Source organism: Lutra lutra, chromosome 1, assembly GCF_902655055.1.
Source record: "Lutra lutra chromosome 1, mLutLut1.2, whole genome shotgun sequence".
Lineage (NCBI taxonomy): Eukaryota > Metazoa > Chordata > Mammalia > Carnivora > Mustelidae > Lutra > Lutra lutra.
Genome location: NC_062278.1, coordinates 21,306,659 through 21,331,713, shown reverse-complemented (window position 1 = coordinate 21,331,713; position 25,055 = coordinate 21,306,659).

Below are 25,055 nucleotides of genomic sequence, written 5' to 3'. Positions count from 1 at the left end.
ATACAGATTTATCTTCATTACTGTGTGTCATAGTTGAAAATGTCAACCTATATCTGAGAAAAGACATTCACTGTAAAATTTCTTTTTCAATTTCATTTTAACATTTCTCATTGAGTTATGAAATAAAATACAGTGTGTATTTAACTCTCATGTAGCACTACATGACTACAAAACTCTCTAGTGGTTTTAGTGTCATTAAATTCAATCTGCATACAAAATAATTTATGATGGGAAAAATTTTGGAACTGAAAATTTTATTGTTGCTAATATTCCAAAAATTATTCACTACTAAATATGATATTATGCAGGTTGACTTGTATACAATGATTCATCAAATATTTAATTATACATCAACTCATAAAATATGAGAAGAATTTGAAAAGTGGAACATGACCCTGGAAATGGACAGCTAAGATCCAGGCTATCATCTTTTCTATTGACATAAATAGTTCCATATAACATTAATATCAAAAAAGAACACTCTATATTCACTATGGAAATAAAAACAAGATCACTTTGGATTCAAATGTGCACCCAGGAAAAAAAGAAGAAGCCATATACCACTACAAAAATAACCAAAACCTCTCTCTCTGGCTAGCATGTTTCAAAACTTCTTCTTTTCCAATGACAGCTCTAGTCCTGCTTCATTTTTTCTTTCTAGAGTCCTGGTTCTTGTATTCTGTATTTTTTTTTTCCCAAACAGCAAGTGTCCACATTTAAGATGCAAAATTTGCAAATATAGTCTAATAATCCAATTAAAAATAAAACAAAATAGCTTCCTTTAGTATCACAGTACGTAAAATGGTATTCTAAACCCCCAGTGGCAAGGTTAACTACATGACAACAATCCCAGAAGCTATGAAACTCATTAAACCACTTAATGAATAGGTCAGCTTAAAGAACAGATTTATGTTCCATGACTATGCATGAAACGAGCTTCCATTGTATTATTGCTTTAGGCTCAGCAATTCATTCATGTCATAATATGGGGTCCAGTCCCAGTTCTTGAGTCATCCCAGTTTCTTCGCAGCATGCAGCCCAAAATAAACAATTGCTCCCATGAATCCTCTCCAATCTCTAACGTAGTGTAAGCCCTATATAAAGATCTTTATTCCTTCTTAATGACACATCTATAATTCCTTTAATTGTTGTCTCCTTCCCTGGAACAAATTGGTAAACTATTTTTTTTTTTTTCTTAACCACAGTTATCTTGCAGGTAGTCTTTTGGAGCTGAACTTTGACAGTACCGTGCAAGAAAATTAGATCAGTTTGGATGGAACTTGATTTTCAGTGAAGAGAGACATACAATTTTGAAAAGGTTGGCAAAGTCCAAATTACACAAATTCAAATATACCTCATTAATGTTTATCTTGTTTTATTTTATTAAATGTATAAATGAATTTAGACAGGTTTGATAATTGATATCTATAATATATAGTTGAAGCTTTTTTGCATATGTATGTATATAAGCATATACATATGAATGCCAGATCTATTTTTCCTTTAACTTAATTAAGATTCGCCATATTGGGACGCCTGGTTGGCTCAGTTGGTTAAGCAGCTGCCTTCGGCTCAGGTCATGATCCCAGCGTCCTGGGATCGAGTCCCACATCAGGTTCCTTGCTTGGCGGGGAGCCTGCTTCTCCCTCTGTCTCTGCCTGTCATTCTGTCTGCCTGTGCTCTCTCTCCCTCTCTCTCTGACAAATAAATACAAAATCTTAAAAAAAAAAAAAAAAAGATTCGCCATATTGTCTTAAATTATGCCTTATCTGTATTTGGTTTTATTATATCAATGACAGTTCATTGTGGCCCAATGTCTTCATATCCAAGTGTATCTGCTTTATTTTTTTAACAAAAGCATAAAAACATTTAATGTAATAATGCCGCTTCATGAGTTTCAAACAGACAATTTTCTGTTATCTTGGCCCCAAGTTGAAAACTAGGCCTTTTTCGAACACCATGACATAGCAATGTGGAACTTTCATATTACGAATCAGTGAGGAAAAAATTCACTCTCATACCTAGTGTATTATAAAATTCTGTAGAAACTTTGATAGGAAATGCACAAAGGTACTGTTTTCTTACTTCAGTTTATCTTGAAAATTAAAGTAAAGGGAACATAAATGTTTACCTTCATCAATATCATTAAGGGGATATTCTAGAAATTGCTTTTCAGCAAAAAAAAAATGTTATGTGTCTCCTTCCATGAGAAAACAGTTTCATAGATTCTTGCTAAATGTCTATAAGGTCATAATATATAGAGTTAAGATGATTTTCAATGATCTAGCTAAAGAAAGACTATTATTTCATATCACCAGCTATGGTAAGGGCATTAAATAATTCATATCATCATTGAGCTCTTTTCTTCTATTGCGCCAATATTGGGTTTGGAAAATGAAAGTACTAAACAAATAATTTCAAAACAGATTTATGGAGAAGAAAGAAACTGCAAGATTAGTTGGTCCTTTCTTTCAATATATTTAGGACAAATACAGTTGTTATTACATTTTTTTAAAAAAATGGAAGAAACCCTCATCTTCATTGTTAAGTCTTCAGTCTCTAAGAAACCCAAATATCTGGGAAGTCAAATATGAAAAAGAGTAACTGAGTATGCAACCAAAATGACATAATTATGCCTCAACCAGTTATGTTGATTTTCAATGAAACAAATAACCCTTAGTCAGATTTCAGATGGTCCCTTACTGTTCAGGAAAAGGATATCTGAGTGGAGAGCCAAAAATCTATCCATTCTACCATATCAATCTACAAATTCCCTATCCCCTCCCCACCCCTCAATATACCTATCTGAAATAAGTCTTTGGCCCATGCCTTCTGAGTACAGGAATACTACAGAGTATCGTTTCCCCTTATGAATGCATGCTGTCCTTTAGCAAATAAACTATTCAAACAGATAGAGATCCCATCTTTCAAGAACTAGTTCTAGGAACCAGAGGTCATCTGGATTAGAATTCTCTCAGATGGACAGTTATGCTATGGATACTTCTCTCTGGAAGTTAAAAGCCTCCTGAAACTAATTTTTTCAAGTGTTGACCTAAACCCCAAATGCCATATATCCTTTTCCTGATAATCATCATGAATCCTTTCTTTTTTTTTTCTCTCTCTCTCTTATTGTCTACTCTACTCTTATCCCCACTAGTGCTTCTTTTTCATTTCACTATCTTAACCCAACTTCTAATTACTCCTTTCTAAATTCGAATTCAATATTTCAAAGGCTCTGGAATCCACTGTAGTTCAGAGGAATACCTGATTCAGTGACTCAGTATAGAATGGAATAGCCTCATGAAAGGGGGAGAATGGGTTAAAACAATTTAGAGACATGACATGTTCAGAGGATGACTAAGAAACAGCCAGACAATAAGGAGCCTTACAAAGGGGTTGAGCATATTTGAATTTTTCCAATGCTGGCACCAAAAAACCCCAAAAAATCTGAATTAAGACAAAATTATAAATTTTGTTTCAGCCAGATTATTAGGTCAAAACATACTATGAGTTCAATTAATCTAAATCAGTTGCCAGTTCTATATTCTGTAATATTTTTTCTATTATCTTGATGAAGTCAATATGTTAATGTGCTTAAACAAATCTAATAATGCTAACGAGTCAAGAGAAAACAATATAATATCTATTAAAGTAAGAGTTGATACACTACAGTTTGTGAGCAAAATCCAACTTATTGTCCTTATTTTGTTTTTATTTTTAAATAGATGTATTGCACACTACATCAAAAACTAATGATGTACTATGTGTTGGCTAACTGAACATAATAAAAAATTTTGAATAAATTTATTGAAATATAGCTGTGCCCATTAACTGATATATTCTTCATGGTTACTTTCACGCTATCATAGTAGACTCCACTAATCCTGACAAAGAGCATATAACTGGCAAAGGCTAAAATATTTGCTACCTGGACCTTTCTGGAAAAAAAATATTGTTGACCCCTGAACAAAAGGAATATTTTAATAAAATCTCAAATCCAAAATATTTAAAATAACATGCCAATATTTTAGTTATAGAGAGGGCTTTTTTATGTTTGTGGAATTTAATGAATTATAATAATTATATCATGACTCAAGTAGTTGTGCAAAATAAAGATGTATACATGGGGCAATAATATTCCCACTTCAAATAATTATTTGATTTTATATCAAAATAAAAAATGTTCATTTAATATAGCTCCCCACCAAGCAAACCCAGCCTATGGTTACAAACAAGAAGAAAATCCTCATCAAGTCTCTTAGGGTTTATGGTCTACTAATATTTTTTTTTCATTATTTTCAGATACCTCCATGCATAGTGCTAATAGTTGCTATCAAAGATCTATAGAATTATGTCTTCTTATCTTTCATTTCTCTCAAAATAGCTGACCTTTTCATCTTGTCATGGCTGTCTCTGCTTTATTCTTGTACTGAAACTTTGGGAAAAGCAGGTAATATTTTTGAAGCTGTGTCAGATAATCCTTGCACTTTTTACAACCACATACACTGGATTCTACAGCCTGGGATACTACAGTTTTGGCGATCACTGCTGATCCATAATATGTTTGAACCAATTGGAGTCACTGCACTGAAGCTCTGTTATAAACTGAATATTTGTCTTCCCTCAGATTCATATGGTAAAACTTAATCTCCAGTTTGACAGTATTTGGAGGTGGGAGCCCTTGGGCCTTATTAGGTTATGAAGGTGAAACCCTTATGAATGGAATTACTGTTCTTAAGGGAAAGATCCCAGAGAACTCTCTTGCCTTTTCCATGTGAGGACACAGTAAAAAGAGGGCATGTTTGAACCAGGAAGTGGGCTCTCATCAGACAAGCAATCTGTTGGCACCTTGCACTTGGACTTCCCAGTCTCCAGAAATGTGAGAAATAAATTTATGTTGTTTATAAGGCACAAAGTCTGTAGTATTTCTGTTATAGCAGCTCAAATTGAGTAAAACAAGCTCCAGTGTGTAGAGTTTGCCCTGATTTCAGTGTTTAACAGGGAAAATCCTAATTTCCCTTCTCTGTGTTAGAATATTCCACTGTTCTCAAATCAGTCTTATATTTCATAGATTGAATATTACACTATTCATGCTGAATGAATGTTGAATATTTCCTAGTTATTTCTGATTTTGTACTGACTCCTACTTCTCACCCCAGCACTGACATACAAGTCCACCAGCATTGATCTTTAAGATAATACCTATTAACAGACACACTGATAAATTCTAATATGCTTCCCTCCTCTGTTTTCCGACCCAGGGTCACTATACCAAGTTTACTCATTTAATTCACTTTTATCCTAAGATTAGCTAATTCTCAGAAGATTTTACCCTTTTATAATTAGGATTCCAACAAACTGTTGTCACTAACTCTCCAGTAATTCTCAGAGTTTTGATTATCAGTGATAAAACTTAATTTAGGCTCAAGTAAAATGCCTGCTATACAGTCCCTGTGCAAAGACAAGGCTATTAACATCTAAATCATGGGGTTGGACACTGTAAAATATATACGAAGTTGACAAACCATGGAGGAAAATATAAGGAGTTTTTACAAAATAGTAGGAAAAATTGTAAGAGTCACAGCACATCCTCTGAATACAGTGTAATATTGACATGTGGAATTAGTTCAATAGTTATTATCATTAAATAGTTTCTCTTGTTCACAGTTGGATGCAATTGGATTTATAAATTTATTTGGATTTATAAATATTTATAGAATATCTACTTTACAGTTTTTTGCAAATTATTTTTTAAAGTAATAAAGATCCGACTTTGCCTTCAAAGGCATCTAATCTCTCTTACAATTATTATAGTATGTAAGAAAGAAGCAAAGTATTATGTGAGTTCCAAAGGAGATTTTATCTGTCTGAGGATCCTGAGAATAACTTCATGTGAAAACGTATATGTAAACTGTGATGTGAAAAATACCAGGTGGTGGGTATTAAGGAGCGCACGGATTGCATGGAGCACTGGGTGTGGTGCAAAAACAATGAATACTGTTACGCTGAAAAGAAATTAAAAAAAAAACAAAACATAACATTGTGAATACCAGCCCTGGGAGAAAAATAGCTAAGCTTTAAAGACACTGATCCATGTAGAACAAGGTTTGGTGCTTGAAATTATAGAGTGAGTTTAAAATATCCAGAAATAAAGAGCTAAAAAAATAAAATGCATAATATAGAATGCCTTGAATATGAGTAGATTGTTTTTTCTTAATGTGAAATGTAGTATGGATTCACTAAAACTCTTTTAGACAAAAAGCTACATGACCAGAAGGTTTAATCTTGTGATACTTGTCTTTAGATTTTTTTTTGATTGTGGGGAGAGGTAGATGTTTTGAAATTATTATAAAGGAACTCTAGATCAGTAAAGTAAGGGAAAAAGTACCTTGGAGCCATCTCCAATTCTAAAATTGTATATGCTATGATATATTTATACAATAGAATAAATAGCAGCACCATTTTGTGCTCCATAAATGAATCTCTGCTTCTGCACTTCATAAATTGGTTCATATCTCTATGCCATAACCAACCAAATGGCATATTTCATGGAATGTTCTTCTAAGGGGAAAATAAAAGTAATAGTGGAACCAATTGTGTAGAGAACAGGATTTAAGACTTCAAACATGTTTAAAGCCAAAATAAATTTATTCATTTTTAGTCTACTGATGGTGTTAAAAAAAAACAACTATTTTAACCATTGAATTCAACAGTTAAACAAATGTCTTATGACACTAGGTTATGAAAGATATTTTATTTTAATATAAGTTGTAATCAATGAAAACATGCAACCCCTATTTATATGCAACTCTATAGTTTAAAGCTCTAAAGTTTACTTTTTAGCATCTTTTTCCTCCCATATGTTAGATTATGGACACACAGTAGATCATTTTACAGCTCTTGCTTCTTTGCAGAAAACAAGATTTCTCACTTATTGAATTATAACCTTATGATTTACTAGTTTCCTAATGGAAAACATGTCTTCCAAGTGTCTCTATTTTCAATTTTAAAATTTCAATTAGTGTTGAAATTTCCTAAAGGCATAGTCTACAGAATCATATGCCATCTTTTGAAGAAGACTGTGTGTGTGTATAAAGAAAACATGTTTTATATTGAGTGACATACAGATAAAACAGTAATATGTTAGAACAACTTTGTGCACAGATCTTGTGCTATTTATTGTTGTTTTTCTTCTTTGCTGCTGAAGTCTCGGCTCACTGGCACTCTTTCTTTCTGTTTAACCTGGGTTATTGGGGATTCTCTTTAATGGTCAGCCAAAGACTGTTCAAAGGTATATATATATATATATATATATATATATATATTCAATATATATCAACCAGTTTACACATATATCAGAACTTTACTTCCTGCTTGTATAGGGCTTCAATGTTAGTAAGAGTTGAGTAGCTGATGCCTTATCAGGTCTTTTTTGGGCATGCAGCAGTCTTCTACATCCTAGGAGTTTGTCAGAGCTTTTCAAAGTCCTCTATCAACATCTCCTTCAACAAAACTTCCTTTTAAATTTTGGGTTTGAATCTTGGTTGTCTATGTTCATATTGTACCCTCAGGTAGCTCTCAGTGTTCAATAATTGCTTCTAATTGTTTTTGACAAACACATTGAAGAATGAGCTTTTTCCAAGGAGAAAACTCTGAGTGAGATAAAAATGAGACATTGTCCTCCAAAATGGAGCTTTTCTGGGGAACTTCTAGACAGGTCAAATAGCGTCAGTTTTATCAGGATGAGACTTAAGTGTGTGTGTATTTAGTTATTTATTTATTTGAGGTGGGGAGAAGGGCAAGGGAAAAGGGGAGAGAATCTCAACCAGACTTTATGCTGAGTGGGGAATCCAATGGCGAGCTGGATATCGTGACCCATGAGATCATGACCTGACCCTAGAATCAGATGCTTAACTGGCTAAGCCACCCCAGTCCCCAGAATGGGACATTTTGAAAAGCTCCACAATAGATCTGTTCCCCTCTAATGGCTGCAAGTTTTCTGTTTGCAGCCACTGTGATTGTGAGGCTGCTAGCTTTCAAGGCTATCATAAGTCTGGGAATGGAAATAATTTAAGTTACAATGCTAGAAATCCTGTCATCATTGTCAATTTCAGGCTAGTTTTCTTGAATATACAATTTTGTTTAGAATATATTATAAAAACATGATTACAAAACAATACTTATTGGAAAGTTGCCAACAAAAATATTTTAAAAAGTTTAAATCAGAAATTAAAAGATTTAGGAAAGTTTGTGGTAAACCATTAGAAAAAGAAATCAGAGGTGCTAGAACGCGATAAAGAATAGATACTTTTTTTAGCTACTGAAAATTTTAGGTTTATTGCTGTTGCATAATCTAGTTTATTATGATAGATACAAAGATGTCTAATTAAATGTTAATTACAGGAGATACTGAAAAAAAATTCCAAAAATATACAGCCCAGGAGAAAGGAGACAAACACAGCAATGATAGAGAACTTAAATTTAAGGAAGACTTAAGGAAAGTATACTACAATGAGAAATAAGAAAAATGGGGATCAATACACAGATCAAAATAGCTAGGACAATTTGATCCATTGTGTCAACACTGAAATAAATTCTTAGAAAGTTATTTGACTTAAAAGATGAATTTTTAGAAGATCAGGAGGGGAAAAAAAAGGCAAAACAACACAAATCACTTTTTAAAAAAGATTTTATTTATTTATTTGATACAGAGAGAGAACACAAGTAGGGGGAGGGCAGAGGAAGAGGGAGAAGCAGACTATTTGCTAAGCAGGGAGCTGGATGTGGGGCTCAATCCTAGGACCTTGAGATCATGACCTGAGGTGAAGGCAGATGCTTAACCGACTAAGCCACCAAGGTACACCCAGAAATCACTTCTAAATATTAAAAATATGTATTAGTCGTTTTCAGGTATAATAATTTGAAAAATTATGTCTCCTATTATTGATATTTGCTCTGGGAGGTTGAAGTGGTTTTGGACTACCTACATATCCCTGAAAAGGAAAACTTAAAGATGAATTACTCTTCACTTCAGAAGACACACCCAGAACTTGATCAGATGCCCTGACAAGGTCAGCCTAAGCTTACTGGAAATATGTGATTTTATATCCCTGTTAGGGTGGGAAATGAGGCAGGCCAGTATCATCAGCTTAGGACATCCAGCTGAACCAGGAATCTGCTTGAATTACTAATGGATGGAAGAGGAAAGGGAAAAAAAAAAAAAGCCTCAAAACCAGGACTTTAGGACACAACTACATTTAGGGATGGGGAAGAAGAAGAATAGGCAATAACAGAGGCAAAAGGACACATCAGAAAGTAGGAAAAGATGATAATAAGGAGGAAATCAAGAATGATGGGTAGTTAATATTTTTAGGTACTTTAATAAATGTTAAGATAGTTGTAGGCCCGCACTTGTGTTTGATTGTTTTTATTTTCTTTTAAGTGATTTATTATATTGCTAGGGACTGAATGTAGCCAAAGAACAAAATCAAAGAAATTGAAAAAAAAAAAAAAAAAGTTAAGTAGGAGGCAGTGGTCAGCAAAATAGAATTCCAAGGATTCTAATGCTATTTTCATTTCTATTACAAAATGCCCCTGGGCTAATATTATTTTCAAACCATATTACTACTAGTTAACATGACAAAATACTTCAAGTAAAAATAATGAAATAAGTTTTCTGGGTTTTTTGTTTTGTTTTGTTTTGTTTTCACCTGATTTTAAGAATGCATTGTAGTTTCCCAATTTGCAAAGCTATTTGAAGAATTTATTTTCTGTTCTCTGCCCCCCCACCCTGAGAAAATTTTAAAAAATAATGAATGAATAAAATCAGGTCGTGCTAGGCATTGAATCACTATAAAACACTTTTCTCATTGAAGTTGCTTCATACATGACAGCTGTTTTGACAACCACACTTACTATCTTTTTGTGTATTGTTCTCTATCCTTCCCCTTGCTAACAAGTGCTGACAGTGATCATTGTTAGCAAACAGCTCCTCTGCTGCTGAGCATCTAGCCTACAAACCTCCTGCAATCACAGGCAAAACAAAAATCCTTTGCAGCAGAGCTGAATAGTTATTAGACATCAGTAAGTCCATTCCCCTGTTCTTACTAAAATTGAAAGGACAATTTCTTAACCTGTAATAATATTATGCCAGAACAAACAAGGACCACATATAAATGAACATTAATGTTAAGGTGCTGTATGTTCTGCTTGCCTGCTAGCAAAATGCTGATGTTTTGTGGGGGAGAAAGAACATTGACCTTTGGACTTTTATCATTGTCATGTAGGATTTATTAAACACTGATGTAGTTTTATTGAGCTAGGTCCTTTCCAAGCAAATTTTACAAGCCTTGACATTTAAGAGCTAGGATTTTAAACCAACCAATGTTGATAAAGTTGATTGTAAAATGCTGGTACTTAAAAAAGAGAAATTGAAAAAAAATTGGATGAGTCAAGGGAAGTAACCTTGGGGGCAGAACAGTTAAAAAAATAACCTCTGTGTTTTATCTCTAGGAGAGCTAAAGCTGAGTTAAAACAAGAACTTTGAGTCCAAAAAATGTCTAAACCTGGAAATGTACTCTTATTTGTTAGGAAATAAAGAACAATTAAAAAATAATTTATAGGAAAAGATGATGAATCCTGGTTAGTATGAAGGAAGGTATGTAAGCAACAGCCACTCTCTGGTATAAGGTTATTGGGTGAAGCAGTAAAATTGTGTAACTCTTTGTATGTGGAAATGAGTTGCAGGAAATTCCTAAGACTTACCTGAAATTGTTCTCCTTTGATCATTAGTCTTTAGTGATAAGTATTTTAATTAAGGTATTAGCAGATTTATCTTTCACAGGCATCCAAGCACTTCTGTCTCTCAGCTAAAATCTTCATGAATGGCATGGTAGAGTAGCAAAGAAGTACAATTTTAAAATTAACTTGGGCTGTACTGCATATCTACCTAAAATGACATCCAGCTTAGAAATAATATATTGTTTCCAATAACAACTTATTTAAACAAATGAGGAGAAAAGCAACTAGTCATTAGCAGCTAAGATTGAATGAGTCAAGGAGGAACATACAGAGTGCTCCTTTCTTTTTCCTGACTCAAGGACTTCAATTCCCACCACTATTTTACTGAAACTGGTGTCTCCAGTGACTCTTGAAAACTTTCATTAAAAAAGCTCATATAACCTTACATCTGTTGACTGAAGCCCAACCTCTACCAATATTTCCATTTCAACTTTCCTATAAGGTATGAGTATGTGATAATCTCTTGCAAAAATGAAACATTTAGAAGGTAGTTTTTTTGGCTTTTATTAATTGTACTAGGCTTCAGAGCTATTTTTGAAATACTGCCTAAAAGGTGCAGGCATTAAAGATTTGAAGGAATTGTGAGAGAGGATTGCTTTTACTTGAAGAAGCTTTGCTAAATTGTTTCAGTGAACACTGTGTTTTTTGGTCTTGTTTTGTTTTTGTTTTTGTGTTTTAATATTAAAATGGGGCACCTGGGTGTCTCAGTCAGTTAAGCATCTGCCTTTGGCTCAGGTCATGATCCTGGGGTCCTGGGATGGAGTCCCTGCATTGGGTTCCTTGCTCAGTGGGGAATCTGCTTCTCCCTCTGCTTCTCTCTCTCTCTCTCTGTCAAATAAATAAATAAAATCTCTTAAAACATTATTTAAATGAAGCCACTACTATCCATGGATATGACAATTAATACCTAACTATGGTAGTACTCAGGTAGCTCATATTACCAAAACCCACAAAGTCTGATTAAAAAGCCAAAACCTTAGTTCTTTCCTTATAATAATTCAGTGGCCATGAAAACAAGTCATGCTGCATTAAAAGCATTTTCTTCACTCTAAGAAATCTGTTTTGAAATGGGAAAGTCAGATTTTATTTCTAATACTTCTGTCGTTTCTTTTCATGCTGGTTATATATCTTCTTTAATATTCTATTATAAGTTATTAGATAGAGCCTACCTTTAAACCCATTACTTCTTGCCAAATTGCTGTTAACTATATGTATTAATAGGACATATTTTATTTTGGTCAACTTAATGTAAGGGTTAACTCATTCATGCTGTGAAGAGGAAAACTGAATCAGAAATGGAGGTAGAATTATCCATAGTTGTTCTTCCATCCCACCTCATTAAGAATAAGCGTTTATTACAGAATTCCCTGGGCTTAAAGACTTAAAAGATAAATTCTTCAAGCCCTTAACCTATTTTGATTTCTAACTCTATCTATAAATTCAAAGATATTTATATATTTAAGCTTGCTACATGAGCAAACTCTAACTCCTAATAATTATGGCCCATTGTGGAAATGTGAAATATAATTTCCTTTCTTTTTCCACTTCAGCCTTTCATCAGATGTATGTGTATGGCTAGGACTCTGCCTGGATATGTTCTTCGATGATCCCTCTGCTTTACCTGATTGAGCAAGATGCATCTTTCACCTGAGCCATACAGGCCATCTAAGTCTGACAGTTGCATATTTCCAATTCACTACACACACACACACACACACACACACACACACACACACACACACACGTATGTGTATATATATATTTCTTAATTAAAGGGAGAGTATGAAAATAAGCAATGAGCCTTAATGATCAGTAGAGTTAGAAGAGTCATTATAAGGACAAGAGATGGTATGTGAGAAAGATCATCAAGCCTGGGCTTCTAATTGCTGACTTAAGGAGAATGAGTTGTCAAAACTGAATCCAGTGTCTGAGATAGTTTGACTAGAAGAAAGGTCATAATATGTTGATCATGATTTCCAGATTCAATTTTATTATGAGCATTACCACCCTTCTTCCCTCTAGATGTGGTGATAGTTAAGAGAAGAACAGACACACTTGAGATCTCTCTGGGAACCTTAAAGGAATATAGTTTAACAGTCTCTTAAATTTGTTAATAGGAAAGGCCTGAAGGAATTTGGTGAAACCAGGGCTTAAATGTTTGGTCCATAAGCATATATTATTTTTTAAAAGATTTTATTTATTTATTTGACAGACAGAGATCACAAGTGGGCAGAGAAGCAGGCAGAGAAAGAGGGGAGGAAGCAGGCTCCCTGCTGAAAAGAGAACCCGATGTGGGGCTGGATCCCAGGACCCTGGGAACATGACCTGAGCCGAAGGCAGAGGCTTTAACCCACTGAGCCGCCCAGGAGCCCCTTTAAGCATATATTACTAATTTCCCTAACTTATAGGAAGTTGGCAAGTATATTATACTCAAATTTAAAATTATTATTCTTTCAACCACACTATCTACACTTTATGTTTAAATCAGGCAATTAGAGGGATATAACTAAAATGAAAGATGATGTAGCTTATTAAAAGGGAGCCAAAAGTAATAAAATCTTAAATAAAGTTCTAATGACACAGAGATGTAAAAGTAGAAATATATTTAGTGCAAAAGTAAACAGATATATTTGAATATATTGAATTAGGGGAATAAATTAAAATATTTCAGTTTTTAGTAGTTCAAACAAGTTTTTGATTAGTGAAATATATTTCTAGATTTTTTAAAGTAGATTACCAGAAAATTTTTAAATAAAAAAAAAAATCAGGTTCAGATGACCAATTACAATTCAAAAGTTCATGAGGAAAAGTATATTCTTAGGAATAGTTTATCATTGATGATTAGAATAACCAGATATAACTTATCAAAAATATAATTATGCTCAGGATGCCTGGGTGACTTGGTCAGTTAAGTGTCTGAGCCTTGATTTCAGTTCAGGTTATGATCTCGGGGTCATGAGATTGAGTGCTACATTGGGCTTCGCACTCAGCGCCTAGTCTACTTGGGATTCTTTCTCTCCCTCGTCCCCTGACCCTCCCCCGCTCATGCTCTTTCTCTCTCTAAAATAAATAAAATAAGTAAATAAATAAAATATTTGTAAAATATATACTTATGCTTCTTCATAAGTAAAATTTTGTTATAGTTACTTTGCTACAAATGTATTTCATTGTGTAAAACGTCAAATAATTCTTAGGTAGTAATTCTATAGCATTTTAATATACAGTAAAATATTTTGATAGATATCTATGAATATCAATAGAAATCTCTTTATTTTCCTACTTCCTAGTGAGGGAAAGTTCACAAATTATTTTCAAATTTTAGAAAGAAAATTTAAATAGAATCTCAGCAGGTAATAGCAGTAATGTATTTGTAGAGTTAACATAGTCGATAATATTGTTCTCTCTGTTCTCAGGTGTTCTCATATTTATACTTTAGAAAGCTGCTTTCAGAATATCACTTTCAAGATTAAGTACATGAAATGGAAAGTTGACTGTCTTTCAGAGTTACATGTAGTGAAGTTTTTAGAGGAAAAACTCAGCTACATTGGACATGGCTCTTTATTGACTGATAGCTTTAAAGTTAAGATATGTCATCATTCCTTCAAAGCTTTTGTTTTCTTCCTGTAACTACTGAAGGATACGTATTTGACTATCCATCTTCTTAGATGTCCTTAACAGATGTCTTAGAGTCCTTAACTCTAATGTCTTAGAGTCCTTAACAGACTCTAGCTGAAATCAATCAAACATTTTAACTAAAGGAAAAATTCCTATACCCACTTGAACACTAAGGAAGATTGAAATTTAAGAAGCATCACATGAAATTTGTTACTACTATAAATCAGATTGAATTTAGGTAAAGAGGGATTCCACTCAGAATTCTGGGATTTTGATTGGGATTGCATTGACTCTATAGATCAAACTGGGAATAACTGACATCTTGACAGCACCACTTACTCCAAACACGCATTTAAGTATAGAAGCTGAGGCATAATGTTATAAAATGCCTTGGCCAGGGTCACAGAATTAACATGACTGAGATATCCTTATTCCCATTTCCATTTTTTTTTCATTCTTCACTGTACAATAAGAGCCAATTTTCAAAAAGTGTAAATAATTAGTAATAATTTTTATTTCCTTGACTCTTAACCTAGAGAGTAATAGGCATGTGGAAACCATCCCTCCGACCCATATAAATCAAATGTGGTAAAGCTTCACCTCAGCTTGTGCAACATAAATTATAGTTGTTGCCCAGCAGCTTTTTCTATTTTATTTCTCCTCTTTTATGTCTTTCTCTTCTTTATTTCTCTTCTTTTACTTTGTCCCTTGCTTCTCCACAAATATTTGAGATAATTTCTTTTCTTTTTCTGATTATATTGGCCGCACCCTGTCAGGAAATTCTGCCAAGAAATTCTGCCAAGAAATTCTGCCCAAGAAAACTGTATAATTTGAGTGTACAGATTTAGTTTCTCCCATCTGGGATGTTTTCCTTCCTTTTTAAGAAGAAGACTTATTACTATCATTAATCTCTGAGCACTCCATTTGTGCATGTGCAAAATTTGTCTTTAAGTCCCTACAACTCCTAGTATAATAATATATCTTTCTCTCTAGATATCAAAAGAATATACTTAGTGTTTATAAAATTGTTATATTTTAACTTATAAAAGACATTTTATTGCTTCAGAGTTTTAATAATTACCATCACCTCTACATTATATGGATATAAGTTTTGAATGAAAACTACTGATGCTAGAATGTTCTGTAGAGGTTCTAGTCTATTTAACTACTTTTCTGATCCTTACCAATTATTCTCCTTTCCTAGTATCTATGGATATTTGGGTGAGCCTAAAAAGTGACAACAACTTGTTTAATACATTCAAAATGCTAGAATAAAGGCTTATCCTACTAAAGTTAGCACCAGCTAGTTTTCATAAAAAGAGAAAAACAGGAGGGGCACCTGGTGGGCTCAGTCAGTTAAGTGACCAAATGGATTTCAGCTGAGGTGATGATCTCACGGTCATAAGAACAAGCCTCACGTTGAGCTCTGCACTGAGCGTGGAGCCTGCTTAAGATTCTCTTTCTGGGGCACCTGGGTGGCTCAATGGGTTAAGCCTCTCCCTTCAGCCTAGGTCATGGTCTCAGGGTCCTGGAATCGAGGCCCACATCCGGCTCTCTGCTCAGCAGGGAGCTTGCTTCCCCCTCTCTCTCTGCCTGCCTCTCTGCCTACTTGTGATCTCTCTCTCTCTCTGTGTCAAATAAATAAATAAAAATCTTAAAAAAAAAAAAGATTCTCTTTCTGCCCTTCCTTCCCCTACCCCTCCACTCACATGGTCTCTCTCGCTACAAAAAAGAAAAAGTAGACAACAAAAAAGTATACTTTTAAAATGAATGCACACTGTTAATAAATGTTATTACAAATAACATTTGGAGAAATGGTTTGGAGATATGGTTTCATGTCATTTTTTTTGACATTTGTATTATTTACTTCTGTATAAATTATATAATTTAGATTTTTACATTTTGAATGAAAAGCCAAATTATATTTTTTTCAAGTATATCAAACATATGGAACTATTAATTTGTCAGATCCAGTATGTGTCCCTAATGTTCAAACGTGGACATTTACATTTATTTCTGTAGAAAGATCTCTCTTATTTTTACATGTGATTGAGTTCAGCCATCTCCTCGCCAAGTATGTCCCACTTCTCTGCTTCCATATGCCATGGTTACTTGTTATTCATTTCATCTATCACATTATTTATTAATAAATAATCATCTTCATATCTGCCTGTCAGACTATGAGACACCTGCTATTTCTTATTAATATTTGAAAATCTATGATCTATCACAACAGATTTAGTCAGTGTTAGATAAATCTTTGTTGATCCAATGAATAGACATTATCTTTCAACTGAAGATTAGGGGAAATATTTACTTAAAAATGGTATGTGTTGAATACATCTTAATTCTAGCTATAATAATCATGAATTGTGAAACCTTGGGGAAAATACTTGCTGTTTTCAAATTTATGTTTCCTTACTGGCAGATTATGATAATTAAATTCTCTGTGGCATTGGGGTATTTACTGACTTCCATGAATCCAAATGTATACAGAAGTAAAATCTGCATTCAACCCAAGAAGGGGTTTAATTTTATTTGGGTTATCCCAAAGAGATAAATTCCATTTTCTTTGTCAGACCTGTAAAGGAACATTTTCCTCCCTTCTGTAAATTAGGATTCGAGTGGAAATCTGTGAGTAAAGAATAGTGATTTTGAGAAAAATTTTTACAGCCTCTGTATGTTGAGTGTTAAGTAGGTTATTGGCTTACCTGGAGATACTGGTAGTGCCTAACCAGGTGTCCTGCTAACCAAGTGTCCTGCTAACCAGGTGTCCTGGATCTAGCAGCACTCAAACACTTATTAGTATGGTTTCAGAATTATAGAGAATGACTAGAAGGATGCAAATTGACCTTCCTAACTAAGGAATACAAAATAAAAATGTTTTCTGGTGCTGTAATATGCATGCTGTCCAAAATATTAAATGTGTCTGCAAAACAGGAAGTGACAGTATATTACTAAAATCTCTATATCTAGTCATTTGTGAATGTCAAAAAATACAGAAGCAAACTTCATTACATAAAAGATGACAGGGTTGTTTATATTTATTTCACACTGTGAAAAAAGTACCGTTTTTAAAATTCTTCTTTAAATTCTTTAGGTTGAAGAAATACTTTTAATACCTCCTTAACCTAAACTGATAGGAGATTGAGTTTGGAGAGTTTTCTATTAGTATGGTAGAGTTGAGCAAACAAGTAAACCATTTAATATCATTTGGATATCAAATATATATCACATGTATATCTTATAGAGATATCACATACACAAACACACACACACACACATCATTTGAAAATCAAGATGATGAACTGTTTTTGCAGTTGGAATGAATTCTAATGGAATATCTTATTGTCTTATGCTTTGAGCATTCTTGATTTTTATTTCTTATCCTCTATATTCCCATAGAGGGATTTCAACACATGTTTCTTTATGTAATAAAGTAATGACAAATATTTTGTTTCTGAATTGTATTACTTTACCTTTCCTTATCTTTTTTTTTTTTTAGAAGTTAACATCAAGTTCTTTTTTTAGGAAACATTCTTTTATATCCTATTACTATCTTGTAAAATACCATGCTATGCTAGATGCTTAATTTTCCTACTGTTCCATTTTTCTGTATCAATCCTCATCAACTGGAAAAATGTGAAGGCAAAGGGACCATGCTGGTGAGACATGTTTGGGGTTAACAGCCAATGATCAGAATCAGATTGAAGATAGAGAATGCATGCATACTATAAGCCAGCATGCAATAAACTAAACATTCAAAAAAAGAAAGCAAGCAAGCAATTAAGATAGAAGAAAGAAAGAAAGAAAGTCAGTCTTCTTTGGTCACTCTGAAGTTAGACCAATGTGTATAGCTTATCCTTATGCACCATGATTTCTAAGAACAGACTAGGCTGACTTAAAGGACCAGGGGCATGGTGGACACTAACAAAAAATCATTCACATTATGAAGACTGTAGAATGTGAATTTTCCACCATCACCATGAATTACTTTTAATAGCATTTGTTTAGCTTTACATTGCACCTAATTTATCAATGTACTCCTGCTTCCAGCAATGCCTAGTATAATAATTTCTTATCATTAAAACTTAATTTAACTGAATTCTTATTCTCGAAAATCTAGTAGATCAGTAATAATTGAAAACAAAGCAGATAAATAAAAACAATAGTAAGATATTGAAAGATGAATGGAGAGGTTAATTTTTAATAAAAATCTCTCCTACAGGAGCTGAAGGAATGAAGTCTTCAAATAGCAAAAGTAATTTTGTACTCCTAAGCAACTGACAAGGACGAAACTGTGCTTCTTTTTTTTATTAACATTTTCTCTACTATCATAAAGCAATTGGGATCAGAAGCAATACATAAGCAATTTATCCATTTTTAGTGAGGTAAGTTTCATTGTAGGTAAGCCCAAGAAAAGCAAGTCCCATTTTTATAGTTTTCAGGAATATTGATCCATAAAACTAGCAGCGAGAAGCAAGTAAATAACATGACTGAGACCTGGTTTTTAAGTAAAGGTATGTGGCATAAACTTACAGTTTCTTGTGGCATATTGAAATTAGCTTTGCCTTCCTAGAATTTTTGTGCAAGAAGTGAGAAATCATTATATTTGCATCCATCAATCAGCCACAACTCTTGCAATATAATGTTTTTGACATCATGAATATAATGCAATGGGAGGAAATCAGAAGAGGGTAAACTTTTTTTTTTTTTAATGTTTGTACTTAACATGAGGACCTTTCCTGTTATTATTACCAGTTTCGTCATCTGTCCTTAGCCTGAGCAGTAATTGTGATTCCTAAAAAACATATTCTGTATAGGATATTTTTTCACTACATGATACTTCACAAATGCTAATCTTCTTTATTATATTAAAAGGAAGACATTTTCATTCATGTTTCACCCTCTACTCATTATGAAAAACAAATAATCACACCATAGTCATCCTCTGAAATGTCCTTTATGTCTGTCCCTTTTTCTCTAGTATTATTGATCTTGTATTATTCTGAGGTGGATTGGTACATTGGATTTCCAATGACCACATACCTATATTACTAGTTTTTGCCTCAGACTAAACAATTAATCTTCTCTAAAATTTAAGGTTTCCTATCATGTCAACACTGTGATTTCAAGGATTCCTCGATTTTAATAAGAGAAATTGCTGAGGTTTTAATTTTCTGTCTGCATTTCAAGGTCCTTGACAGTTTTTATCACTCTTTTCACCAAACTCTACCACTTCTTAATTTTTTGACATGTAGTCCTAAGTTATAAAGAACTAGTTTTAGAGGAATTATTTCTTGGAACATATAACATACAATGACTTTCCATATTTTCTCAATTTCATTTCATTTCCTGCTGCTTGAAATCCTCTGTTATTATTCCTCTGCCAACTATCTCATCACTTACAGCTGAACTCAGAGACAAGCTTTCTTACAAAATATACATAAAATCTTTATTCTATAAAATCTTTACAGTAGCTCGTGTCAGCCTCACTCATTTGAGTAGTTTATTGTGTGTGTCTTGCTTTCCCAGTTTGAGTGTGGGTACAAAGGCCAAAACTATGGAATAAGAGAGAACCGGGTGCATTTATTTCCCCAGGCTCCATGTATCTCCCCTCATAGAATCAATGCTAGTGCAGAAAACATATTTTGTGCTCTGTTTTTATTTGCTTGAAATAGTAGGATGTTTTGGATAAATACAATTTAAAGAAGATTATGGAGGGAATAAACCTGGTCTACTCCATCACATTTGAGCTGTAACCACTCATTGCCTGTCTGTGCAGTATCTGATGGCATGAATCATATCTCCTCCTTGAGGACTACAAGCAAGGAACAGTTCTGTTTGTAGCCTAATGCAACTGCTCTGAAATGTGATCTTATTAGAGCTAATGTCAGTGAACCTGTCAGATTCAACATCAAGTTCTGTCATTGTCTCAGGAGCAATGAGGTATACTTTGATTGATCTGCATAGTTGCCAACTGCTTGGCATCACTCAGCTTTTCCCTGGGTTTTGAATAAGTTCATGGCTATCAATCAACATGTATATATGAAATTATTTATCTGGAAAATCTGTGGCATTAATATTACTGAATCCCTTGTGATTTGTGCCAAATGTATTGGCTTAAAATGTGTCATCTATGTAACTGCAAGGGATATGTACACTTTAAGTTATATCTCAACATCATGTAGAGGCAGTGTATTAGCTCATGCTTTAACTAACAGAATTTTAAGTAACTATATTTTTCACTGCATGCTCTAAAATTGTTGAAACTTGCTTTTAACTTGTAAAAAGAAAAGTAACAATTATGTAAGTGTAATAGCATTAAAGTTTTACTGATAACATATAGTATACAATATTAGTGATTCTATATGCAAGTGATTTGGGTATGTATGAATTTTTGTGAGAAAAAATTTAACTTACTGTCTTTTTTTTGTTTTAAGAGTTTATTTATTTATTTGAGATAGAGCATGAGAGGGAAGAAGGTCAGAGGGAGAAGCAGACTCCCTACAGAGAAGGGAGCCTGATATGGGACTTGATCCCAGGACTCCAGGATCATGACCTGAGCCAAAGCCAATTGCTTAACCAACAAAGCACACAGGCACCCTAACTTACTGTCTTGAAAAAAGCTAGTTCACCTGATGTCATTTTTTTTGTTTTTCTAATCTCTAAGCAGAAATAATCATTCACATTATTTATTTTATATTAAATTTCTTCAAATCTTCAGCCATTCTAAGACATACCATTATTTTATGCATCATGAATGAAGGAAAAATAAAAGCTTCCAACTGAACCAAAATAGAATAGATTGTAAACAAAGAGAAGATATGTTACTTTGGGTAAGAGTCTTAAAATGCAGTGTGTCTCCTACTTCTTTCTTTTTCATGAAGACCTTGAAATTCATATGAGAACACAAATAATCCATCTGTGAGGGAGACTGGATCTCTAAACTGTATGATGGATGAAAACTCCTTCGTGAAAAACTTGTTTTGCTAAGCTATTGAAGCTGAGTTTTCTCTTCTTTGTTTAGCCTAATCTTGGTAATGACCTCAGTGCCAAATTTCTAGGTAAATTGAACCTCATAGATTATAATTTCTGAAAGGCATCATTTAAAGATGAAGTTAAAATTTTTTTTAAATCCTCTTTTTATAGATGTTTTAAACTAATTTGTGAGCTAAAAACATTTCAACTGTGAAGGAAGATAAATTATCACCTGATATTTGGATCCAAGAATGGTTAATTACCTCAGAGCTGTTGCAAATACAACACTTCCTGATTCTAATTCTAAGTCAACAATAAAGAATAAAATACTAAATAACATTATTTTAAAATCTTAAAATACAAAACATTATTCTTTGGATAAGGTGATGAAGCATCCATAAACTTGATAAACAATTTTTGTTTGCTTGTTTATCCTGCCAACTATCTCACCAATCTCAAAAGGTAACAAATACATAATATAATGGAATTTGAGAATATTCTGTTTTCTTAAGGATATAAATGATATTTTTCCTTTTTTATAATACATTCATAGTTGATGGTATTACAGGTATAATACACCTAAAAAGGACTACAACTATTAGTCTCCCTAGCAGGATGTCCTTAGGCCTTAGCCCTACTGCTTCTGTTCTAGGCTGACTTCCATGCTCTAAACCAGAAAGTATAAGCTTATGAATACCAAACCCTGCCAAGAGTTGAGTGACTGCTACTGCTTTTAAGACATTCACTCATAGCTCATCAAAAATACACATATACCACATATACTTAAAATACACACACACACAAAGCCTAAGTAAATATTTAGATTTTAAATTGATATTTTATATATTATTTACCATTGGCCTACAGAATTTGAATTTGAAATCACTTCTAAGTAACAAGGGTTTCACTAATAAATTGAAAATACTCATTATGTGTTCTAAGGACAGTTGTCCATTAGACTTAAAGTTTTAAAAACTTTAAATTTATGTCAGCAAATCGTTTATTGTATAGAGATCATTTAATACTGATTAAATTGACTATTAGAAATTTTGGGATGCACCTAAGTTGATAATAAATTGATAATAGGTTCAGAATATGATTTATGAAATATTCCCTCCAATATTAACTATGCTGCATTATATAAAAAAATTTGTCTTGGTAACAATTTTTGCAAGTATGAATGATTGTGAAATGGAGATAGCATAGTAGTCACTTTAAGGTTACAACTTTGAGGCCATTTCTATTTTTCTAATAACATAATTTTGCACAAAAATATCTAAAATAAAAATCCCCAAACTGTATTAGTAGCCATGAATTTTATAGTGGAAAGATTAATTCTCCTTTGCCTCAGTTTGTAAGATGTAATTTTAAGAATAAATTGTAATTATTATTTCAGACTCAGGTTAAATAAAAAGTTTGTTCTTTCATGATGTATAAGACTAATTAAGCATAGGTATAGGAAAAATTTCCCTGAATCACATCAGTATTTCTTTGATGATAAAAAGCATTTCAATATCTTCAAAACTGTGTAATTTTCATAGGGACCTCAAAAATCACATTAAAATGGCATTTTAATATCTATTTCAGGTTATAAATTATTCATTGAAGGAAATTTTGAGGTGTAGTGAAATTATTAATTGAGCTAATGATATTTTCTTTAAAATAAAGAGTTTGAAAATGGAATATATTGTTATCACTTCAGCAGCATATACACTAAAATTAGGTAATGGAATAGATTAATTTTCCATATGGTAGCCTTAAAATTTTCACAAAACCTTAGGAACATAAAACAATTTTTAGATATATCCTATAATAGGTGAAAATATTTTTAAGTCCTTTGAACTATCAAAAAATTGATTTCATATAAACTCTCCTTATTTAGGAGCAAAAGTCTGTAACTATCTGAACACAGGCCGACTGAATATATTAGCAGTATCAGGTTGACTAATCAACTAATCACTCATTTATTTATTGAAAGATTACTTTCTATTATCTAAATCATTCATGATACATATGAAATCATATGATACATATATGAAAATCATACACACATACATGTATAATACTCTCATATACTGACAAATATTTAAAGAATTTTATACTAGGGACGCCTGGGTGGCTCATTGGGTTAAAGCCTCTGCCTTTGGCTCAGGTCATTATCTCAGGGTCCTGGGATCGAGTCCCGCATCTGGCTCTCTGCTCTGCAAGGAGCCTGCTTCCTCCTCTCTCTCTGCCTGCCTACTTGTGATCTCTGTCTGTCAAATAAATAAATAAAATCTTAAAAAAAAAAAAAGAATCTTACACTAAAAAGTCAGATTTTTAAGTGATGACAAAGTCCCCCAGGTTGTGGTAAAAGGATGCTGCTAAATGATTTCAGTTTAACTAAGAACTAGCCATGATGCATAAATGTTTGTCAAATTCACAAAATTAAGTTCTTCTTGCCTTTCTAATCATCTGCTTCACACCTGCATTCCCTGCTAGCAAAGAAATACTCAATCCTTATATAATGATTTTTTTGTGTGCTTACATCTGTCCATTTCTCCTATTCGTGTAATTCTTACTCCTATAATTACTATTTTTCCAGGGACCTTGAACTCTCCCATGCCAGGCTTAGATTTCTAGCTTTGGTGTATCTAAATCCTCTAGTACTGATTTCTTTGATTAACTATAAACTCTGAGTGCTTCATGTGCCCAAAACAATTTTATATAGAATTTTAATGGAAAAAGTCAATGTGTGTCAATTATAAAAAGCTTAGCATAGGGGTGCCTGGGTGGCTCAGTGGGTTAAGCAGCTGCCTTCGGCTCAGGTCATGATCTCAGGGTCCTGGGATCGAGTCCCGCATCGGGCTCTCTGCTCGGCAGGGAGCCTGCTTCCCTCTCTCTCTCTCTCTGCCTGCCTCTCTGTCTACTTGTGATCTCTCTCTGTCAAATAAATAAATAAAATCTTTAAAAAAAAAAAAAAAAGCTTAGCATATATGGGTGAGACAAAATAAAAATTACTCATTGCCTTTGAACAACGATCCAGGTGCTGTGCTTTCTAGTATCTGTTTCCCCTTATCTTGCTCTCTTGATTTATAAATCTACCTCACCTCTAAATGACTAAATACAACCTTGTAACTTTCATCTATTCAGTTCATATAATCTAATTTAAATATAAAAGGTTAAATTTTATTCCACTTTATAAATATTTTTACAATATTTAGTCAACCCTCATTGTGAGCACTTACATTCTTTCTGAATGTCAAGTATGCAAAAAATGATGTAATGAATTTGCATCTTCTTGATATTTTTCTGCTCAGTTCTTAGGATTCTGTATTAAAAGATATGAATATTTTTGAAGGATTTTTTAAAAACTACAATTTAGCATATGCTTAATACTGAAAACATAATGAAATAGACACAGAAAAGCTCAATGACTGGGAAAATTACCTAGTCACATTTCCTGAATGTACTTTTCCTAAAATTTACATTTCCTAAAATTACTTTTTAACTCTTTCTCTGTGTTTTTCGTCTTCTTTTCCCATACTATTTGCATGCTCGTGAGACAAATGTTGGCATACTCTGTGTATGTTTATGTGCAATTTCATTCTGATTTTTCACACTGTGCAAAACTTTATTGTACATTCAGATCCCAATCAATATTTCTTACAATTATATTT